Source organism: Mobula birostris, chromosome 3, assembly GCF_030028105.1.
Source record: "Mobula birostris isolate sMobBir1 chromosome 3, sMobBir1.hap1, whole genome shotgun sequence".
Lineage (NCBI taxonomy): Eukaryota > Metazoa > Chordata > Chondrichthyes > Myliobatiformes > Myliobatidae > Mobula > Mobula birostris.
In genome coordinates this window covers 67105010-67124878 of record NC_092372.1, presented here as the reverse complement: position 1 = coordinate 67124878, position 19869 = coordinate 67105010, and positions in this window count along the sequence as shown.

Genomic DNA, 19869 nt, shown 5'->3' with positions numbered 1-19869 from the left:
TAGATAACAGGCCTAAAACCGATCAGAATACTCTAAGTGCAGTCTGAAAAATGCTTATAAAGCCTCAACTTTACATATCTGCTCTTATATTCTAGTCCTCTCGAGATGAATGCTAACATTGCTTTTGCCTTCCTTACCACTGATTCAATCTGCAAGTTAACCTTTAGGGAAGTTCCCACTTGCTTCAAGAAGGCAACAATTATACCAGTGCCTAAGAAGGATAATGTGAGCTGCCTAAATGGCTATTTCCCGGTAGCACTCACACCAACAGTGATGAAATGCTTTGAGAGGTTGGTTATGACGAGACTGAACTCCTGCCTCAGCAAGGACCTGGACTCATTGCAATTTGCCTATCGCCACAATAGGCCAACGGCAGACCTATGGCTCTTCATACGGCTTTAGACCACCTAGACAACACAAACACCTACTTCAGGATGTTGTTCATCGACTACAGTTCAGCATTTAATACCATCATTCCCACAATCCTGATTGAGAAGTTGCAGAACCTGGGCCTCTGTACCTTCCTCTGCAATTGGATCCTCGACTTCCTAACTGGAAGATGACAATCTGTGCAGATTGGTGATAACATATCCTCCTTGCTGAGGATCAACACTGGTGCACCTCAGGGCTGTGTGCTTAGCCCACTGTTCTACTCTCTGTATACACATGACTGTGTGGCTAGACATAGCTCAAATACCATCTACAAATTTGCTGACAATACAACCACCGTTGGTAGAATCTCAGGTGGTGACGGGAGGGTGTACAGGAGTGAGATATGCCAACTAGTGGAGTGGTGCCACAGCAACAACCTGGCACTCAATACCAGTGAGCTGATTGTGGACTTCAGGAAGGGTAAGACGAAGGAACACATACCAATCCTCATAGAGGGATCAGAAGTAGAGAGGGTGAGCAGTTTCAAATTCCTAGGTGTCAACATCTCAGAGAATCTAACCTGGTCCCAACATATAGATGTACAAACGTAGTTATAAAGAAAGCAAGACAGTGACTATACTTCCTTAGAAGTTTGGAGAGATTTGGCATGTCAACAAATACTCTCAAACACTTCTATGGATGTACCATGGACAGCATTCTGACAGGCTGCTTCACTGTCTGGTATGCAGGGGGTGGGTTGGTGGGGCTACGTCACAGGACTGAAAGAAGCTGCAGAAGGATGTAAATCTAGTCAGCTCCATCTTGGGTACTAGCCTACAAAGTATCCAGATATCTTCAAGGAGCGGTGTCTCAAAAAGTCAGCGTCCATTATTAAGGACCTCCAGCACCCAGGGCATGCCCTTTTCTCACTTTTACCATCAGGTAGGAGGTACAGAAGCCTGAAGACACACACTCAGCGATTCAGGAACAGCTTCTTCCCCTCTGCCATCTGATTCCCAAATGGACATTGAACCCTTGGACGCTACCTCACTTCTTTTCATATACAGTATTTCTGATTTTTGCACATTATTTAATCTATTCAGTATATGTATACGGCAATCTATTTATTTATTTAAAATATTTATTTTTTTTTCTCTTCTAGATTATGTATTGCATTGAACTGCTGTTGCTAAATTAACAAATTTTATGTCACATGCCGGTGATAATAAACCTGATTCTGGTTCTGATCCTGCTCAAGAACTCCCAAGTCTCTTTGCACCTCTGATATTTGAATTTTCTCCACATTTAGAAAATAGTCCATGTCTTTATTTCTTCTAGCAGACTGCATGACTGTACACTTTTCTACATTATATTCCATTTTGCCACTCCTTTGCCCATTCTCCCAATCTGTCAAAGTCCTTCCGCAGACTTCCTGCTTCCTCAGCACTACCTGCCCTTCCACCTATCTTCATATTATCCACAAATTTCATCATCCAAATCACTGACATATAATGTGATAGGTAACCGTCCTAATACTGACCCCTGCAAAAGACCACTAGTCATGGGCAGCCAACCAGAAAAGGCACTCTTTATTCCCACTCTTTGCCTCCTACCACTCAGCTAATCTTCTGTCCATCTTTCCTGTAATATCATGGGCTCTTATCTAGCTAAGCAGCTTCATATGTGGAACCTTGTCAAAATTCTTCTGAAAATCCAAGTACATAACATCCTCTGACTCTCCTTTGTCTGTCCTGCCTGTTACTTCCTCAATGAATTCCAACAGATTTTTCAGGCAAGATTTCTCCCTTAAGGAAACTGAGCTGTCTTTGGCCTATTTTATCACGTGCCTCAACTACCCCAAAACCTCATCCTTAATAACAGACTCCAAAATTTTCCCAGCCACTGAAGTCAGACTAACTGGCCTATAATTTCCTTTCTTCTGCCTCCCCCCGGCTCCTTAAAGAGTGGAGTAGCATTTGTAGTTTTTTAGCCCTCCAGAACCATGCCAGAATTCAGTGAATCCTCAAAGATCATTACTAATGCCTCCATAATCTGTTCATCTACCCCTTTCAGAACATTGGAGTGTAGTCCATTGGTCCAGGTGATTTATTTACCTTCAGATCTTTCAGCTTCCCAAGAGACTTCTCCTTAGTAACAGCAACTACACTCACATCTGCCCTTTGACACTCTCGAATTTCTGGCATACTGCTTGAGTCTTCCACAGTGAAGACTGATGCAAAATATTTATTAGGTTCGTCCATAATTTCTTTGTCCCATATTACTACCTCTGTAGCGTCATTTTCCAGCAGAGTGATATCCACTCTCATCTCTCTTTCACTCTTTCACTCTTTATATATCTGGAAAAAACTTCTTGTATCCTCTTCCATATTATTGGCTAGTTTACCTTCATGTTTCATCTTTTCTGTCCTTAATCTTTTCTGTCCTTATGGCTTTTTTATTTGCCTTCTGCTTTTTAAAAGCTTCCCAATTCTCTAACTTCCCTTTAATTTTTGCTATACTGTATGCCCTCTCTTCTGGCTTTATGCTGTCTTTGACTTCACATTCAGCCACGGTTGCCTCATCCTCCCTTTATAATACTTCATCTTTTGAAAGTATCCATCCTGCGCCTTTCAAATTAGATTAGATTAGATTCAACTTTATTGTCATTATGCAGAGTACAGAAACAAAGCCCATGAAATGCAGATAGCATCTGACCTGAAATGCAAAGAATAGTGTTATTTACAAAATAACTGCGAATAAAAGGTAAGTGCTACAGCACACAAATATAAAAGTACTGAGGCAGTACAATATAGATGCAATACTGCTTAGCGCTGTGATGTGAGGTTCAGCAGAGTCACAGCCTCAGGGAAGAAGCTCTTCCTGTACCTGCTGGTGCGGGAGCGGAGGCTCCTGTAGCGCCTACCGGATGGGAGGAGAGTAAAATGTCCATGGTTAGGGTGAGATGCATCCTTGATAATGCTTTTCGCCCTGCCCAGGCAGTGTTTATGATAGATATTCTCAATGGTGGGCAACTGGGTGCTGATAATCCACTGGACAGTTTTCACACACACTGGAGTGCTTTGCAGTCCGATACGGGACAATTGCCATACCACACTGAGATGCGGTTGGTAAATATGCTCTCAGTGGTACAGCGGTAAAAGTCCGTCAGTATCCTGGGACAGAGGTGATCTTTCTTCGTGCTCCACAGGAAATAAAGGCACTGTTGTGCCTTTTTGATCAGGATGGAGGAGTTCAGGGACTAGGTGAGATCCTCAGAAGTGTGGACACCAAGGAACTTGAAGCTTGATACATGCTCCACTACAGCTCCGTTGATGTAGATGGGGATGTGAGTGTGGCTCCTAGCATGCCACACTCACGTCCCTAGAAACTCCAGCCATTGCAGTTCTGCTAGTGTCCCTTTCCAAGCAACTTTGGCCAGCTCTTCGCTCATGTTTCTGTGATTCCCTTTACTCCACTCTAATACTGATACATCTGACTTTATCTTCTCCTGCTCAAACTGCAAGGTGAAGTCTATCATATTATGATCATCTAATCCAGAATTACTTTTCCCCTAGTGGGCTCAACGACAAGCTGCTCTAAATAACCACCTCATAGGCATTCTATGAATTCCCTCTCCTGGGATCCAGCAGCAATCTGATTTTCCCAATCTACCTGCATATTGAAATCCCCCATGACTATTGTAACATTGCCCTTTTTACATGCCTTTTTTTTAAATCTCCTGCTGTAATTTAAATCTACATCCTGGCTACTGTTGAGTGGTCTGTACATAGCTTCCATCAGGGTCTTATGTGAAACCAAGAAGAAAGTAGACTGATTAACAATTGGAGACTGAAATGGGAAGGACTGATCATCTAGTCTTATCCGTTCATTGGATAAATCAAAGCAACCATGTAGCCCAAATCATGTGGAAGTATAACGTTTGTGGTGCTGGAACCTTCATAAAATTAAATAAAGTCACTTGGGCAAAGACTATGAGTATTGATATTCAGAATAAACTATGGACTGGGTGGAAATAGCCTCCCTCTAGCAGAGGAAGTTTTCCAAGGCAGTGAAGATAACCATCTGTCACATTCAAAGCTAGACCCCTCTGGTTTTAAAGACAGTCTTCTCTAGCATGTCCCTCAAAATGATTATCTTCTGGATCAATATACCTCACTAGGACTATAGAGGTACCACCCCCTCACTGTTTCTAATGCACTGTAGCATATAGTAGTTCTCTCTGCACTCAAGGATGATGAAACTAGGAGTTAATTTCCTTCTTCCTGAGCAGAAAGCAGTAATTGCACACTTTCTAGAACAATGGGGTCCCTGAGGTTGTGGTGTGATGGACTGATGTCTTGTAGTACGATGAGCTCTACTCATTAACCTGAAAATCTTCATCAGCAGCAAAGGCTACCACCCTCTGAAAATTCAGGGGATGTAAGTCCATGCTGATGATCAACTATCTGTATCTGTGAAGCTTGCATGACACATCCATCCTCAGCCAGTCCATTTTGCGCACCAAATTTCAGCCTGTTCTTGTGGATCATCTTCCTCCTCACTTCAGAGGGGATTGCAGGTTGTGCTGTAGAGAAAATTGCAATCATGTCAATGGCCTTTAGAGGCCCAGAGAAATGTCCCACAAGCATCCTCCAGATAATGCCCCTTGTCCAGATCAGTCATAGCATACTGTACAGTGCTCTCCTCAGAATGTGTCATAGCTTGTCTGCTGCATGCTATTCATCCGCAGAAGGTGAGCTGGATATTCAAACATCTGTGAGATATCACATAACCTCTTGTCTTAGATAAAGTTGTTTCCATCCCATGTAATCTTTCAATAACTGTGTTCGAGCTAGTCCAATGAAAGCAAATATCAAAGATCCTTCAGCAAATCATTGCATCAGGCCTGGGTTTGTCTCACCATAGGTTCAGTAGAAGTAAGAGAGGTTTGTCAAGAATTCCCTCCACTCACTCAATACACACATTGTTGTCCTTCAGCTAGGGTACTATTCCGCATTATCGTGAAAGACAGAATCAAGCAACTCTAGTATATAACATTTAAGATTCAAGATCATTTTATGTCATTTCCAGTACACAAGAGTAAAGAACAGAATAATTTTTACTCCAGATCCAAGGCAACACAAAAAAACACAATAAGATAAAGGACACAATAATAATAAAAACATAATAAATAAATAAAATATATAAAATAGTTGATAAACATAGATTGATTGTACGTCCATAAAGTGATGCTAAGCACAGGGGTGTCTGTACATAAAGTGACTGACCAGGGCAGCCCAGTAGCACCAGTTGTAAGATTGGAGTTGTCTGCCAGGAGTTAGTATGTTTCTCCATGATTTCGTGGGTGTTGCCTGGGTGCTCTGGTTTCCTCCCAAATGCCAAAGCTTTATGGTTAGGGTTAGTGAGTTGTGAGCTTGCTACGTTGGCACCAACAGCATGGTGACACTTGCAGGCTGCCCAGGGAAATCCTCATTAATTTGACTTGACATAAAATAATGTATTTCACGATATGTTTTTATGTACACGTGAATCTCTTTAACTAATCATCCTCATGATTTTACTTTGTGCCTGCCTTCCTCATGTCCCTGCCAGGTCCACCATGTGTCCATGTCATTGTAGCCAGGCTGGTGGACAACTGCTCCCTAGCAACGGAGGAGGCTGCAGATAATGGTGAAAGACAGCTGTGAGCTGAGACAGCTTGTTTCTCACTACACCTGTGAGCGTGTGAGTGAAGGAGTCCTTGTTGTTGTTGACTTCTTTCACAGAGATACAATATTGGATAACCTTTGGCCCCAGGCCCAATAACCACTTCTCTCAGCCATGGTTAAGATATTGCGCTATGTTCGGGTTCATTGGTTACTTCCCTTCTAGAGATGCAGTCCTGACGCCAGGCTGTGCTGGTACAGCAGGTTTGCAATCCTCATGAAATTTCCCACACATATTATGTGATAGCAAAGTAATTCATGATTTATAGGCATAAATTCATACACTAACAATACTGGACAACATTATCAGGTCCCTGAATGATGTTATATGAACATAAATTTCAGTGTATGCTCATCAGTTTCTAGTTCACTGCCTATGAAAGAACTAGATAAGAACACGAAGTCTCTGGAGTGAACTTAAACCCACAACCTTCAAACCTGGGTGTGAGAGTGCTAGCAGCTGACCTGTAGCTAAGGAGCAACACTCAGTAGCCTCTGTATTGAATACCAGTCATACTTCTTATATTATCCATATTGCCAGACTCCTTGATTAGTTATTTAAATGAAAGGAGGCAACATAGTTTCACAGTAAATCATCTGTGAAAGAGAAAGCATTTTGAAATGCTCAGTACTAACTTTTCAAAGCAGCACTGTTAGTCGTCTCGCTAGGTCTAAAGAAACTGCAGGCTAGAAAGGCTACTGCCTTTGTTTTGGCAGAATTAATGTCATGTGATTCAAACTGTGAGTTATCCAAATGAAATAACTAAGAGTTTGAATCAAATAACATACTAATTCTCATAAAATTATTAAAATGACTGAAGGGCAAGCTGCTTCAGTCACACGACCTGTACCAAATGATATGAAGTAATGTTAAGATCTTTTCACATCGTCCATTCTATTTCCTGTGAGGTTATTTTCTTTTACTTCTCTTTTTCAATATTGATGTTATAGTCATAGTCATACTTTATTGATCCCGAGGGAAATTGGTTTTCGTTACAGTTGCCCATAAATAATTAAATAGTAATAAAACTATAAATAATTAAATAGTGATATGTAAATTATGCCAGGAAATAAGTCCAGGACCAGCCTATTGGCTAAGGGTATCTGACCTTCCAAAGGGAGAGTTGTAAAGTTTGATGGCCACAGGCAGGAATAACTTCCTGTGACGCTCAGAGTTACATCTTGGTGGAATGAGTCTCTGGCTGAATGTACTCCTGTGTCCACCCAGTACATTATGTAGTGGATGGGAGACATTGTCCAAGATGGCATGCAACTTGGAGAGCATCCTCTTTTCAGACACCACCGTCAGAGAGTCCAGTTCCAACCCCACAACATCACTGGCCTTACGAATGAGTTTGCTGATTCTGTTGGTGTCTGCTACCCTCAGCCTGCTGCCCCAGCACACAACAGCAAACATGATAGCACTGGCCACCACAGACTTGTAGAACATCCTCAGCATTATCCGACAGATGTTAAAGGACCTCAGTCTCCTCAGGAAATGGAGACGGCTCTGACCCCTCTTGTAGACAGCCTCAGTGTTCTTTGACCAGTCCAGTTTATTGTCAATTCATATCCCCAGGTATTTGTAATCCTCCACCATGTCCACACTGACCCCTTGGATGGAAACAGGGGTCACCGGTACCTTAGCTCTCCTCAGGTCTACGACCAGCTCCTTAGTCTTTTTCACATTAAGCTGCAGATAATTCTGATCACACCATGTGACAAAGTTTCCTACCGTAGCCCTGTACTCAGCCTCATCTCCCTTGCTGATGCATCCAACTATGGCAGAGTCATCAGAAAACTTCTGAAGATGGCAAGACTCCGTTCAGTAGTTGAAGTCCGAGGTGTAAATGGTGAAGAGAAAGGGAGACAAGACAGTCCCCTGTGGAGCCCCAGTGCTGCTGATCACTCTGTCTGACACACAGTGTTGCAAGCACACGTACTGTGGTCTGCCAGTCAGGTAATCAATAATCCATGGCACCAGGAAAGCATCCACCTGCATCGCTGTCAGCTTCTCCCCCAGCAAAGCAGGGCGGATGGTGTTGAACGCACTGGAGAAGTCAAAAAACATGACCCTCACAGTGTTTGCTGTCTTGTCCAGGTGGGCGTAGACAGTTCAGCAGGTAGACGATGGCATCCTCAACTTCTAGTCGGGGCTGGTAGGCGAACTGGAGGGGATCTAAGTGTGGCCTAACCATAGGCCGGAGCAGCTCCAGAACAAGTCTCTCCAGGGTCTTCATGATGTGGGAGGTCAATGCCACCAGTCTGTAGTCATTGAGGCCGCTGGGGCGCGGCGTCTTCGGCACAGGGACGAGGCAGGATGTCTTCCACAGCACAGGGACCTTCTGGAGCCTCAGGCTCAGCTTGAATACATGGCAAAGTACTCCACATAGCTGAGGGGCACAGGCTTTGAGCACCCTGGTACTGACACCATCCAGGCCTGCAGCCTTGCTTGGGTTGAAACATTTCAACTGTCTTCTCACCTGTTCAGCTGTGAAGCCCACCGTGGTGGTTTCGTGTGGGGAAGGGGTATAGTCATGAGAGCAGGGTGGGGGACTGTGAGGAGGGGTAGGAGGGGAGAGTGGAATATTTGTTGGCTGGGGGCCGACAGCAGATGAATCGTGGGGGATGGGCAGGGACCACAATGTCAAATCTGTTAAAGAACAGGTTAAGTTCGTTGGCCCTGTCCACACTGCCTTCAGCTCCTCTGTTGCTAGTTTGCCGGAACCCAGTGAGGTCCTCATCCCACTCCAGACCTCTGTCATGTTGTTCTGCTGGAGTTTTCATTCAAGCTTCCTCCTATACCTGTCTTTAACCTCCCTGATCCTGGCTTTCAGGTCCCTCTGTACTGCCCTCAGCTCCTCCCTATTTCCATCTCTAAACGCCCTCTTTTTAGTGTTCAGGATGTCCTTAATGTCCTTTGTTACCCATGGCTTGTTATTTGAATAACAATAGACAGTTCTTGTCAGAACATTGCAGTCCACACAGAAGTTGATGTAACCAGTGATGCATTCTGTGAGCCCATCAATATCCTCTCCATGTGGCTCACAGAGTGCCTGCCAGTCTGTCACCTCAAAACAACCTACTATCTTCCAGAATACAAGGCAATTATTTATTGATAACAGTTTTGCCTTCGATACCATAATTCCAAACAAACTCAGCAACAAACTCCCAGAGTTGGGACTCCACACCTGCCATTGAAACTGAATCCTTGACTTCCTGACCAACAGACCGCCATCAGTCAATGATTTGAGCTGAAACCCTTCGGCAGAACTGGAGAAAAAAAAGCTGAGGAGTAGAAATGCTGAAAGCTTTTTTCCATAGATGCTACCTGGCCTGCTGAGTTTATAGACTGTTCTCACTGATGGAATCTACACTTGACCTGGGAACATCCAGTGCATCCTTGAGTTATGAACACCCACTTATAGACATGACATCCCTATATACAAATGAGCTCCCATGATTTTATTGAAGCCAGAAGTCCAACGTACATACATATGTTCATTCCTACAAGTGGAAGTATTAGTTTCCTCTCTCTCCATTTTTAGTAATTGTTCTTTCTTATCAATCTTAAGTGCACTTGATGCCATTCATTACAATACTATGAAGGTATAGTGACCATATTGAGTGATTTTTGGATATTTTCCAACTTGCTGATAAAATTGACTTATGGACATCTGTGAAAATGGAAGCCACTCGTTATCTATGGACAGTCTGTACTGCTGGCAGTGATAAGGAATTTCTTAATCAGAAGAGTTTGTGGTTCCTTCTCAGAAAAAAAAATTCTCAAGAATTGGAGATCTGTTGCTTTTGAATTCTGATTTTAATAAATTCAATCGAAAGAGAGCAATGTCAGAAACCAAAATAACCTGTCTAGTTTGTATCAGTATTTGTGGCTGTTCCGCAGATTTTCACTAATACAGTAGTTTCATTAATACAGCATACAACGAGTCCACAGCTTTTGGGAATCCATTTAAAAATGTCAACCCTAACAGCTTTAGTTGTAGCTCTCTAAAAATTGCTTTCTTCTCTATTTGTGAAGATGGTTTGGAAGTGTTCCATATTTGCAGTTAGGAATTGAAATTTAATCCCTGTGTAAAATAAACGTGTTTATGGTACTACCCAGATTAAGAACTACAGGGATTTTCATTTTATTTTATCAGGAATAAGGGGGAGGGGAACATGGTTACGATTCGTATCTCCAGAAACCAATCAAAGTAAAGACAGAGGAGCTGGGATACTTGCTACTTAGTTTAGTTTTGGTGAGGTGCCTACATACTGTACGGTGTGGTGGCCTAATAATGTATGCCATTTAAGGACTTCTTACATATTCAATAACCCATAATGAATTATGTAAGCAAAGAATGCTCAAACAATATATTTACAGTATTACTCAGATATTACTGAAATAGTCCTCGACACTGCACTCCTTCCTGCTTAGCTATAAACTCCAACTCAATATCGAATACATCTCAACTCAAATATGTAACATACTCTTCTCCAGCTATCCTATATATATATATTCACAGTATACTCTATAATACAACTACTATATCAACATACACAGCATAGTAAATTTTAAATTGTTGCTTTCAAGCCAAAAGACTTCATCGCTGAGGAGGATTTCTTCCTCTTGTGGGATAATGTCTTTACTAACGGGGGGATCTCTGCCTCGCAGGTGAGACTTGTAGCTGTGAAACAATCTCAGGTTCTGGGACTTCCCTCATAGTGGTTGGAGGAGTTAACCCCGGGACTGCAAAAAGTGGCTCTGACAGCTCTGGAGATCCTTTCTTCTCTAATAATTGACCGCTCTCCTCAAATGACTGCTGACATCAGAGTTGTTGATTATGGGGTGTGTTATATTGTAACACACAGTGTTAGTGTGTTGTAATGCAAGGAGGACATTGGTGAACTTCTGATTCAGGGTAGAATGTACTGCTGACTGCTCGTGGTGCGTTCTTTAGACTGGATGAGCTTTCCCGCCAAGTCATCTGTAGCTGAATGATGTGATGCAGAGGTAATATGTGACATTACTGCATGTTGTTGTACCATCTAAGCTAAGAGCTAAAGTGTTGGAGGAACTACATGCCAATCACCTAGGTATGGTCGTTGCATTCATTTTCAGGAATGACTGAAACTGTTCTGCAACAAACTGTTGCAATGAACTAAGTGTTCTGGTGCACCAGTCCTTAAGAAGAGTCTTCTCAACACATCAACAGTGTGCAAGGCTGTAGTGGAAGCTATTAGCAACACTTCGGCCACTTTGTAGCTGCATTCACTACTACAAAGGAATTTCTGTCCATGAATGCTCTGGCAAAATCCACATGAATCCTCTGCCAGGGCAATGCAGGCCATTCCTAGGCATGGACAGGCACTGCTCTTGGCATCGTTTCGACATGTTGGCACCCTGAACAGTGCATGATGGGATGCTCAATCTTCTGATCTATCCCCAACCATCAGACAAAGCTTGGAGACAATGCTTTCATTTTGACCATACCTAGATGATCAGCATGTATCCCCTCCAACAATTTAGCTCTTAGCTTGGACGGTACACCATCTCTCAATCTTTTGGTCTTGTCACCACCGCTTGAATTTTCTCAGCACGCTTGCATAATGCTTGTGCATCAATGGTGTAACCACAGTAAGTGATGCTTGTTTTAAAGAATTCACACTTGTTGCGTCATGTTCTGAACCGATAATCTTTTAACCTTTTTAGCACTGTCTTGAAATTTTGGAGATGTTCCTCGTCATCACTTATCAGTAACAATGATGTCATCCAGGTGACACTGAGTGCCTGGGCAGCCTTGTAGCACCTGGTCCATAGCTTTCTGCCAGAGTGCCGGTGCAGATTCTAATCCAAAAATATTTTATTATGGCGATAAAGCCCTTCTTTGAGTGTTTATAGTGAGAAGCACTTGGAGCTCTTCTTCCACCTCCATCTGTAGGTAGGCCACAGCTAAATCTACTTTGCTGAATTTTCTTCCTTCCAGAAAGATTTGCAAAGATATCCTCCATCCTGGGAAGAGGCTACTGATTTATTTTTCGTACTGGGTTGCTGATGATCTTAAAATCACCACAGATCCTAACAGACCCATCCTTCTTGGCTATTGGGACTACTACTGTTGCTCATGGGCTCCACTCAACTTTGTAAATAATTCCTTCAGCCTCTATGTGGTCAACCTCACTGGCTACTTTATCACAGATGGTATTAATAACTGGACAGGATTTGTAAAGTTTGGATGTGGCATTTTCACTTATTATTAACATTATTTTACCCTTGATCTATCTGAGATTCCAATGCCACCTTTGAACACTGCTGCAGCATCATCTAGTACCTTTCTTAATTTTCTTTCAGTTAACTCTATCACAGGGGATGTGACATGCAAATGCTGGATGGATTTCCAGTCAAGTTGTAGTTGTCTCAGTCAATCATGGCCCCACAATGCTGGCCCTTCTGTTTTAACCACATAGAAGCCCAATGTGGCTTGTTGGTAGTTGTATTTCACTGTCGCAAATGTGATTCCCACAGGAGTTATCTTTTTTCCAGAATAAGTTCGTAGTTGGATATCTGCAGGCTTCAGTTCAGTATCTTTCAAGTACCATTCAGACTCATTTTGTGGAATGACTGAAACAGCAGAGCCAGTATCCAATTCCATTTTAATTTATTTGCTGTTCCCTTCTGGTGGAGGCAATATGGATTATCTACTGGTACATTTCACATTGTAATTCTCAAGTTGAATCTGTCCTGTGGCACTCTCATCATTATCAGATTTTTCATCAACAGCTCGCAGATTAGTGCATTTCTTTTGAAACTGTGACTTGACTTTTTATCCTTTTCTCTTTCTTGTGCAGTCCATTTATTTTTCTTTGTATGACTTGCAAAGAATGTGTTCTACTTTGTTGCATTTCCTCCAAGTTTCATCTTTAAACCTGCATTAGTCTGGTATATGTGATCCCCTGCCATAATGGTAATGCAGTTTATTCAGTCAGGCTGGTTTCTGCTTAGACGTTACAATTTTGTTCACGCTCACTTTCATTCCTGACTGCAACTCAGTTTTGTCTCTGCCTGCTGGTTCCATTGATACAGTAACTTTAGCTGCTCTTTTAAATGTGAGTTGTGCTTCAGGTAGGAGCCATTTTTGAATGCTTTCTTGTAAGATTCCATGAACTAAACAATCTCTCAGTGCATCCTTAACCCCATCACTGAACTGACAATGCTCAGGCAAATTGTTGAATTCCACAAAGTAAGCTGAAATGGATACTCTTCCACTTATGAAACCTAAAGTGTTCCGGAATTAACAGTGGTTTTGGTTCTAGATGTTCCTGTATTACGATATCAACAAAGCTCATGATGACTGGTTTGGATGGACAGTTAAACTTCCAAGCAAACTCTGTACCTTTGAACCTATTGCATTTAGCAACACTGACACTTGTTTTTCATTGGCCATTTCATTTGCTTCAAAATACTGCTCAATTCAGTCAATGTACCTCATCTAGTTATCTGTTGTGCAATCGAACATGTCTGTTTTTCTGATGTAGTCAACCATTTCTGCTTTTTATTATTTATTATTATTATCACCCAGTACTCACTGTTTATGAACCCAACTCCATACTTGCTGCATATTTAATTCATCTGTTTTCTGCCCTTTTTTTTGCTGAAATGTCTCTCAACTTCCAAAGAAAAACATGACGTTCTTCAACAGGTAGGTAGTCACCTTAGTTTCTCTCATGGTCTTATCGTCTCTGTTATGATTTGTAACTCCAGAAACTAATCAAAGGAGAAACATCAGAGTCAGGATACTTGCCCTGTTAGTTTTTTTTTCAGTGGAGTGCTCAGATATGTTCTGGTGGTTTAATGGCGTATGCCATTCAGGTACATCTTACATGTAACACATAATGAATTATGTAAACAAAGATTCCTTAATCAAACAATGTGTTTACATTATTACTCAAATACTGATGAACTATTAAACACAATACAATCTTCATCTTATCTCGGACATTTGTCTTCTTCTCTCCACCTCTTTGCACTCTGAAACTTAGAATGACTTGATTTCTCACAAGTCCAGTTGCTAGAGGAACAACAACCTGAAATGTTATTTCAGTTTCTCTCTCCATCAGAGTATCCTTCATATTATCTATTTTTATTGTAGGAACTAAGAGGCTAGTTTTATGGAAGGAATATTTTATACTCCAAAGATTAATTTCCTTCCAAGTTACAGAGAAAATTTACCTGTATATGCTATAGAAATAGAGCACTTTATTTAAGAAATATTTTGAGGTTTTGACATAAATCAGACCATAAAGTTAATTACTAACATTACAAGTATGACCAGACCTATAGATTCAGTTAATATATCACAATGTGGTAGAAATGAGAAGAGGTTAAAGAGAAAGCATCCAATTTAATAAACCATTGTAGACCACATTCCCACTTAAATTAGCAGTATCTCATTTCTCAAATTCTTAATTGCTGTTAATATGCCAATGTTTACAATCTTGCCCTCTTCTTATTGTCTTTGATGTAGGGTATTCAGTGACCTGAATATCCTACACCAAGGTCAATTACAGCAGAAAATGCTGGAAACACTCATCAGGTCAGGTCAAATAACACTTGCCAGAACTGAAAAGAGGTAAAAATACAATTTAGTTTAATTGCAGATTTGCTAATTCCTCCCAGTTTAAACAAAGTCTTCCACTTGAAATGTTAATTTGATTTCTCTTTCCACAGATGCCACCTGACCTGCTGAGTATTTCTAGCATTTTGTTCTTGTTTCACATTTTCAGCATTTTTTTTTTGTTTTATTTCACATTTCCAGCAATGCAGTATTTGGATTTTCATGCAAAATCATTGGCTGTCACTTTTCTTAAAATCATCCATTTCCTTTCTTTTTCTTCCTTTTTCAATCTTTTTACTAATTTCATAAAAATAGACATAACATGGTAGTAGCACAAAGTTATTGGGAATACATTGTTATAATTAACATAAGTGATTCTAAACCCAGTTAACACTTAAATGATAAAACTCCCAATCATATAGGATACAAATGAATAATATAAAACAAAGAAAATTATTTTAAAAAAATCATGAAAAAGGAAACCTCCCTCCAAAAAAAAAAACTAATCTAAAGAGAATTAATCAACTAAACTAAAAAAAAAGACATGGGCTGTTTTGTAACATCGTAAACAAAGAGAAAAAAGAAAACCTTAGTGTTGAGGACTCCGTTCCTCTCAACCAACATTCCAAAGAAGTAAAGTAAGTTTGGAAATGGTCAAATTACATATATGAAAATGTTGAATAATGGCCTCCAGGTCTTTTTGAATTTGATAGAAGGGTCATAAACAGCACTTATAATTTTTTCCAAATTTAAACACAGCATAGTTTGAGAAAACCAATGAAATGTGGTACATTTCCTTTCACCACCTTTCCAGAATGGAGAACACTTACTATCATATCAGGCTGAATACCAACTAAATGGGGATAATAATTTTATATGATTAAGGATTTCACACATTCTTAGAGATTCAAAGACCTAGTTCAAAAGAATATTTGCCCAAGTATTGAATGGGAAATATAACATTCCGACAACAAAATACAATTCCCTTTACTCTGCCTGGTTATGGCAATGGCAAAGACTGCTTTTATATTTGTCAAGATATTATTATACCAGTTGTTATCTGATGCAGTCTTCTCAAATCATTAATGTATTACACAAATCATTTATAAAACACCAATAACCTTCATTAGCAATATTAGAGGAAATCACATCTAATTACAGAAACTCATGTAAATACTTGCATTTCAAAAATAATGGTGGATATAGTCTTAAGAATGATAAAATGATCTCTACCTCTCTGTCTCTCATAACTTCAAAGGCTGGGAGCTTATTTGTAATATTTTGTCAAATAAAGAGAATAAAGGGTTTGGGAAGAGATTCCCAATACTTCTCTCCAGCAACTTTGCTCATCCAACAATAAGTTAATTAAGGTAAATCATGATATGTTCAATCAATTTTACCCAATGTTTGAATGTACCTGTTGCAGACCATATAAAACTCATGAAGTATACATGACATAACCCAGAGCGTTAGAGGGAATTTGTAAGTAGATTTGAATTGAATCAGGGTGAGGGGGGGATCAGTACATTGAATTCCACAAATTGAAGGGGCAGAAGGTGATCGACTGACAGACACAGTAAAAGTGTGTCATGGAACTAGTTGCTTAGAGAATTGAGGGAACTCTAAATGAGCCAATGTCTACATGCTTTCCTTAGAGACAAAAGAGAAAGGAAAGTAAGTACTTTTTATGGTCGCAACTATGAGGTTAGGCCTTTGGAAAGAAGCTGATGTAGGAAATGGTGCAGGCTTACCAGCTGTGGTAGACATGATGACACGTCTAGCAGAGGTCTGCTCACCAATCACAGAGGAATGAAAAGAAAGGCCAACCTCTTTGGGACTGAATATGCAGGGTAAAATGTATCCTGCTATGATAGTTCATTATCTGGGAAAGAAGTAGGTATTCTGTTTTGTAACTTCAAAATATTAAACTAATTCAAATGAAGACACAGGAGTCCAAAATGTGAGTCTATCTTCGAGTTTACTTTAAGCGAGCCACGCGTGTATCATGTGGTAGTGTGATGATGAATGCAATTCATGTATTTATATGTATAACCCATAATGAATTATTTAAAGAACAATAAGATTACTCAAATATTACTGAAATATTAAATTCACAACACTCCTCCCTGCTTAGCTATGAACTCCAACTCAATAGAGAATGCATCTCAACTATATACACCGTGTATTATATAATAGGGCTGCCATAGACAGACATCCACGGCATAGTAAACTTAAATTGTCCCATTCAGACCTAAAGATTTAATCGCTATGGAGAATTTTTTACCCTTGTGGGATAATGTCTTTCCTGACAAGGTGGATCACTCTGCTTGGCAGATGAGACTTGTGGCTGTGACAACAACCTCAGATACTGGTTCTCTGATGTGGTGGTTGTAGGAGTTGGCTCTGAGACTGCAGGAAGTGGTTCTGGCAGTGGTAGCCACCTTTCTTCTTTACTTTCCTTCTAACTTGTGCATCTTCATCTTGAGAAGGTACATTCAGTTCACTGGAGTATCTTCTTATTAATCCTTCTATTGCTCCCTTTAAGATCTGATCTTTCCTCTTGGTTCCCTCATCCAAAACATCATACGATGAATCCTCTCCATTGACTCCTTTCTTTTTGGCCTTCCATTCATCCAACTGTGCTTTGCTCTTCGCATCTACTTTTACAAGCAGTATTTTGGCACCAACTTGAAGTTCATGCAATAGGCTTAGTGCACACAGAGTAGATTCTGATTCTTTATACTCACAAAAGCTGAATACTTGCAACTTTCCTGAAGCTCCCTGAACTCTGCTCCAGTTTAAAACCAAGCCACGTTTTGCAAATAAATGCCTGATTAACATATCAAGAGCTTTCTCAGATATGTTGCCTACAAAGACTGTTGTAGTTTTTGATCACTTTCATCACTTTTACAGTTCCTCTGATCAGCATGGTCCTTCCTTCATCTAATATGCTTTCCAACCAGAGGCAGAGAGGTTGGTACCAACATCTGTTTGTCCTTTCTTGGGCAACAGTTCATGATGTTTGGCATGGAGATAGTTGTGACATTGTCCAATACCTTTCTTAATTCACTTTCAGCTGGCTTCATTGCAGGGAATGTGGCATGCAAATTGGGGATGGATTTCCACTCAAGTTGTAGTTGCCTCAACCAATCACATGCCCATAATGCTGGTCTTCTTGTTTTTACCACATACAAGCTTAGTGTGGCTTGTTGGTTGTTGTATTTCACTGTTACAAATGTCATTCTTGCAGGAGTTATCACTTCTCCAGTATAAGTTCTTAGGTAATATCTGCAGGCTTCAGCTCAGTATCTTTGAAATGCTGTTCAAACTCATTTCGTGGAATGACTGAGCCAATGTCCTATTTCATTTTAATAAATTTGCTGTTCACTTCTGGCATAAGCCATATTGCTTGTCTATTGTTAATTTTCAGTCTGTAAATCTCAAGGGTACACTGTCCTGTGTCACTCTCATCATTATCAGATTTTTCATCAATAGTATGAAGATTTAATATACATATGTATACATATTGTAATTTATTTACTTATTTATTTTTTCTATATTATCATATATTGCATTGTACTGCTGCCACTAAGTTAACAAATTTCACAACATGTGCCAGTCATGTTGAACCTGATTCTGATTCTGATTCAAATTCAGATTAGTTCTATTTGAAACTGCAACTTGACTTTTTATCTTTATCTCTGCTCTGTGCAGTCCATTTATTTTTGTTTGCCTGACATGCTCTTTGTATGTGACCTACTTTGTTGCATTTTTTTAAGAGTTTTGGCTTTACATCTGCATTTAGAAACATAGAAAATAGGTGCAGGAGTAGGCCATTCGGCCCTTCGAGCCTGCACCACCATTCAGTAAAATCATGGCTGATCATCCAACTCTGAACCCTGTACCTGCCTTCTCTCCATACCCCCTGATCCCTTTAGCCACAAGGGCCATGTCTAACTCCCTCTTAAATATAGCCAATGAACTGGCCTCAACTGTTTCCTGTGGCAGAGAATTCCACAGATTCACCACTTTCTGTGTGAAGAAGTTTTTCCTCATCTCGGTCCTAAAAGGCTTCCCTTTTATCCTCAAACTGTGACCCCTCGTTCTGGACTTCCCCAACATCAGGAACAATCTTCCTACATCTAGCCTGTTCAATCCCTTTAGAATTTTATACGTTTCAATAAGATCCCCCCTCAATCTTCTAAATTCCAACGAGTATAAGCCTAGCCGATCCAGTCTTTCATCATATGAAAGTCCTGCCATCCCAGGAATCAATCTGGTGAACCTTCTTTGTACTCCCTCTATGGCAAGAATGTCTTTCCTCAGATTAGGGGACCAAAACTGCACACAATACTCTAGGTGTGGTCTCACCAAGGCCTTGTACAACTGCAGTAGTACCTCCCTGCTCCTGTGCTCGAACCCTCTTGCTATGAATGCCAGCATAACATTCGCCTTCTTCATCGCCTGCTGTACCTGCATGCCCACTTTCAATGACTGGTGTATAATGACACCCAGGTCTCGTTGCACCTCCCCTTTTCCTAATTGGCCACCATTCAAATAATAATCTGTTTTCCTGTTCTTGCCACCAAAGTGGATAACCTCACATTTATCCACGTTAAATTGCATCTGCCATGAATTTGCCCACTCACCTAACCTATCCAAGTCATCCTGCATCCTCTTAGCATCCTCCTCACAGCTAACACTGCCACCCAGCTTCGTGTCATCCACAAACTTGGAGATGCTGCATTTAATTCCCTTGTCTAAGTCATTAATATATATTGTAAACAACTGGGGTCCCAGCACTGAGCCTTACGGTACCCCACTTGTCACTGCCTGCCATTCTGAAAAGGTCCCGTTTGTTCCCACTCTTTGCTTCCTGTCTGCCAACCAATTCTCTATCCACATCAATACCATACCCCCAATACCGTGTGCTTTAAGTTTGTACACTAATCTCCTGTGTGGGACCTTGTCAAAAGCCTTTTGAAAATCCAAATATACCACATCCACTGGTTCTCCCCTATCCACTCTACTAGTTACATCCTCAAAAAATTCTATGAGATTCGTCAGACATGATTTTCTGTTCACAAATCCATGCTGACTTTGTCTGATGATTTCACCGCTTTCCAAATGTGCTGTTATCACATCTTTGATAA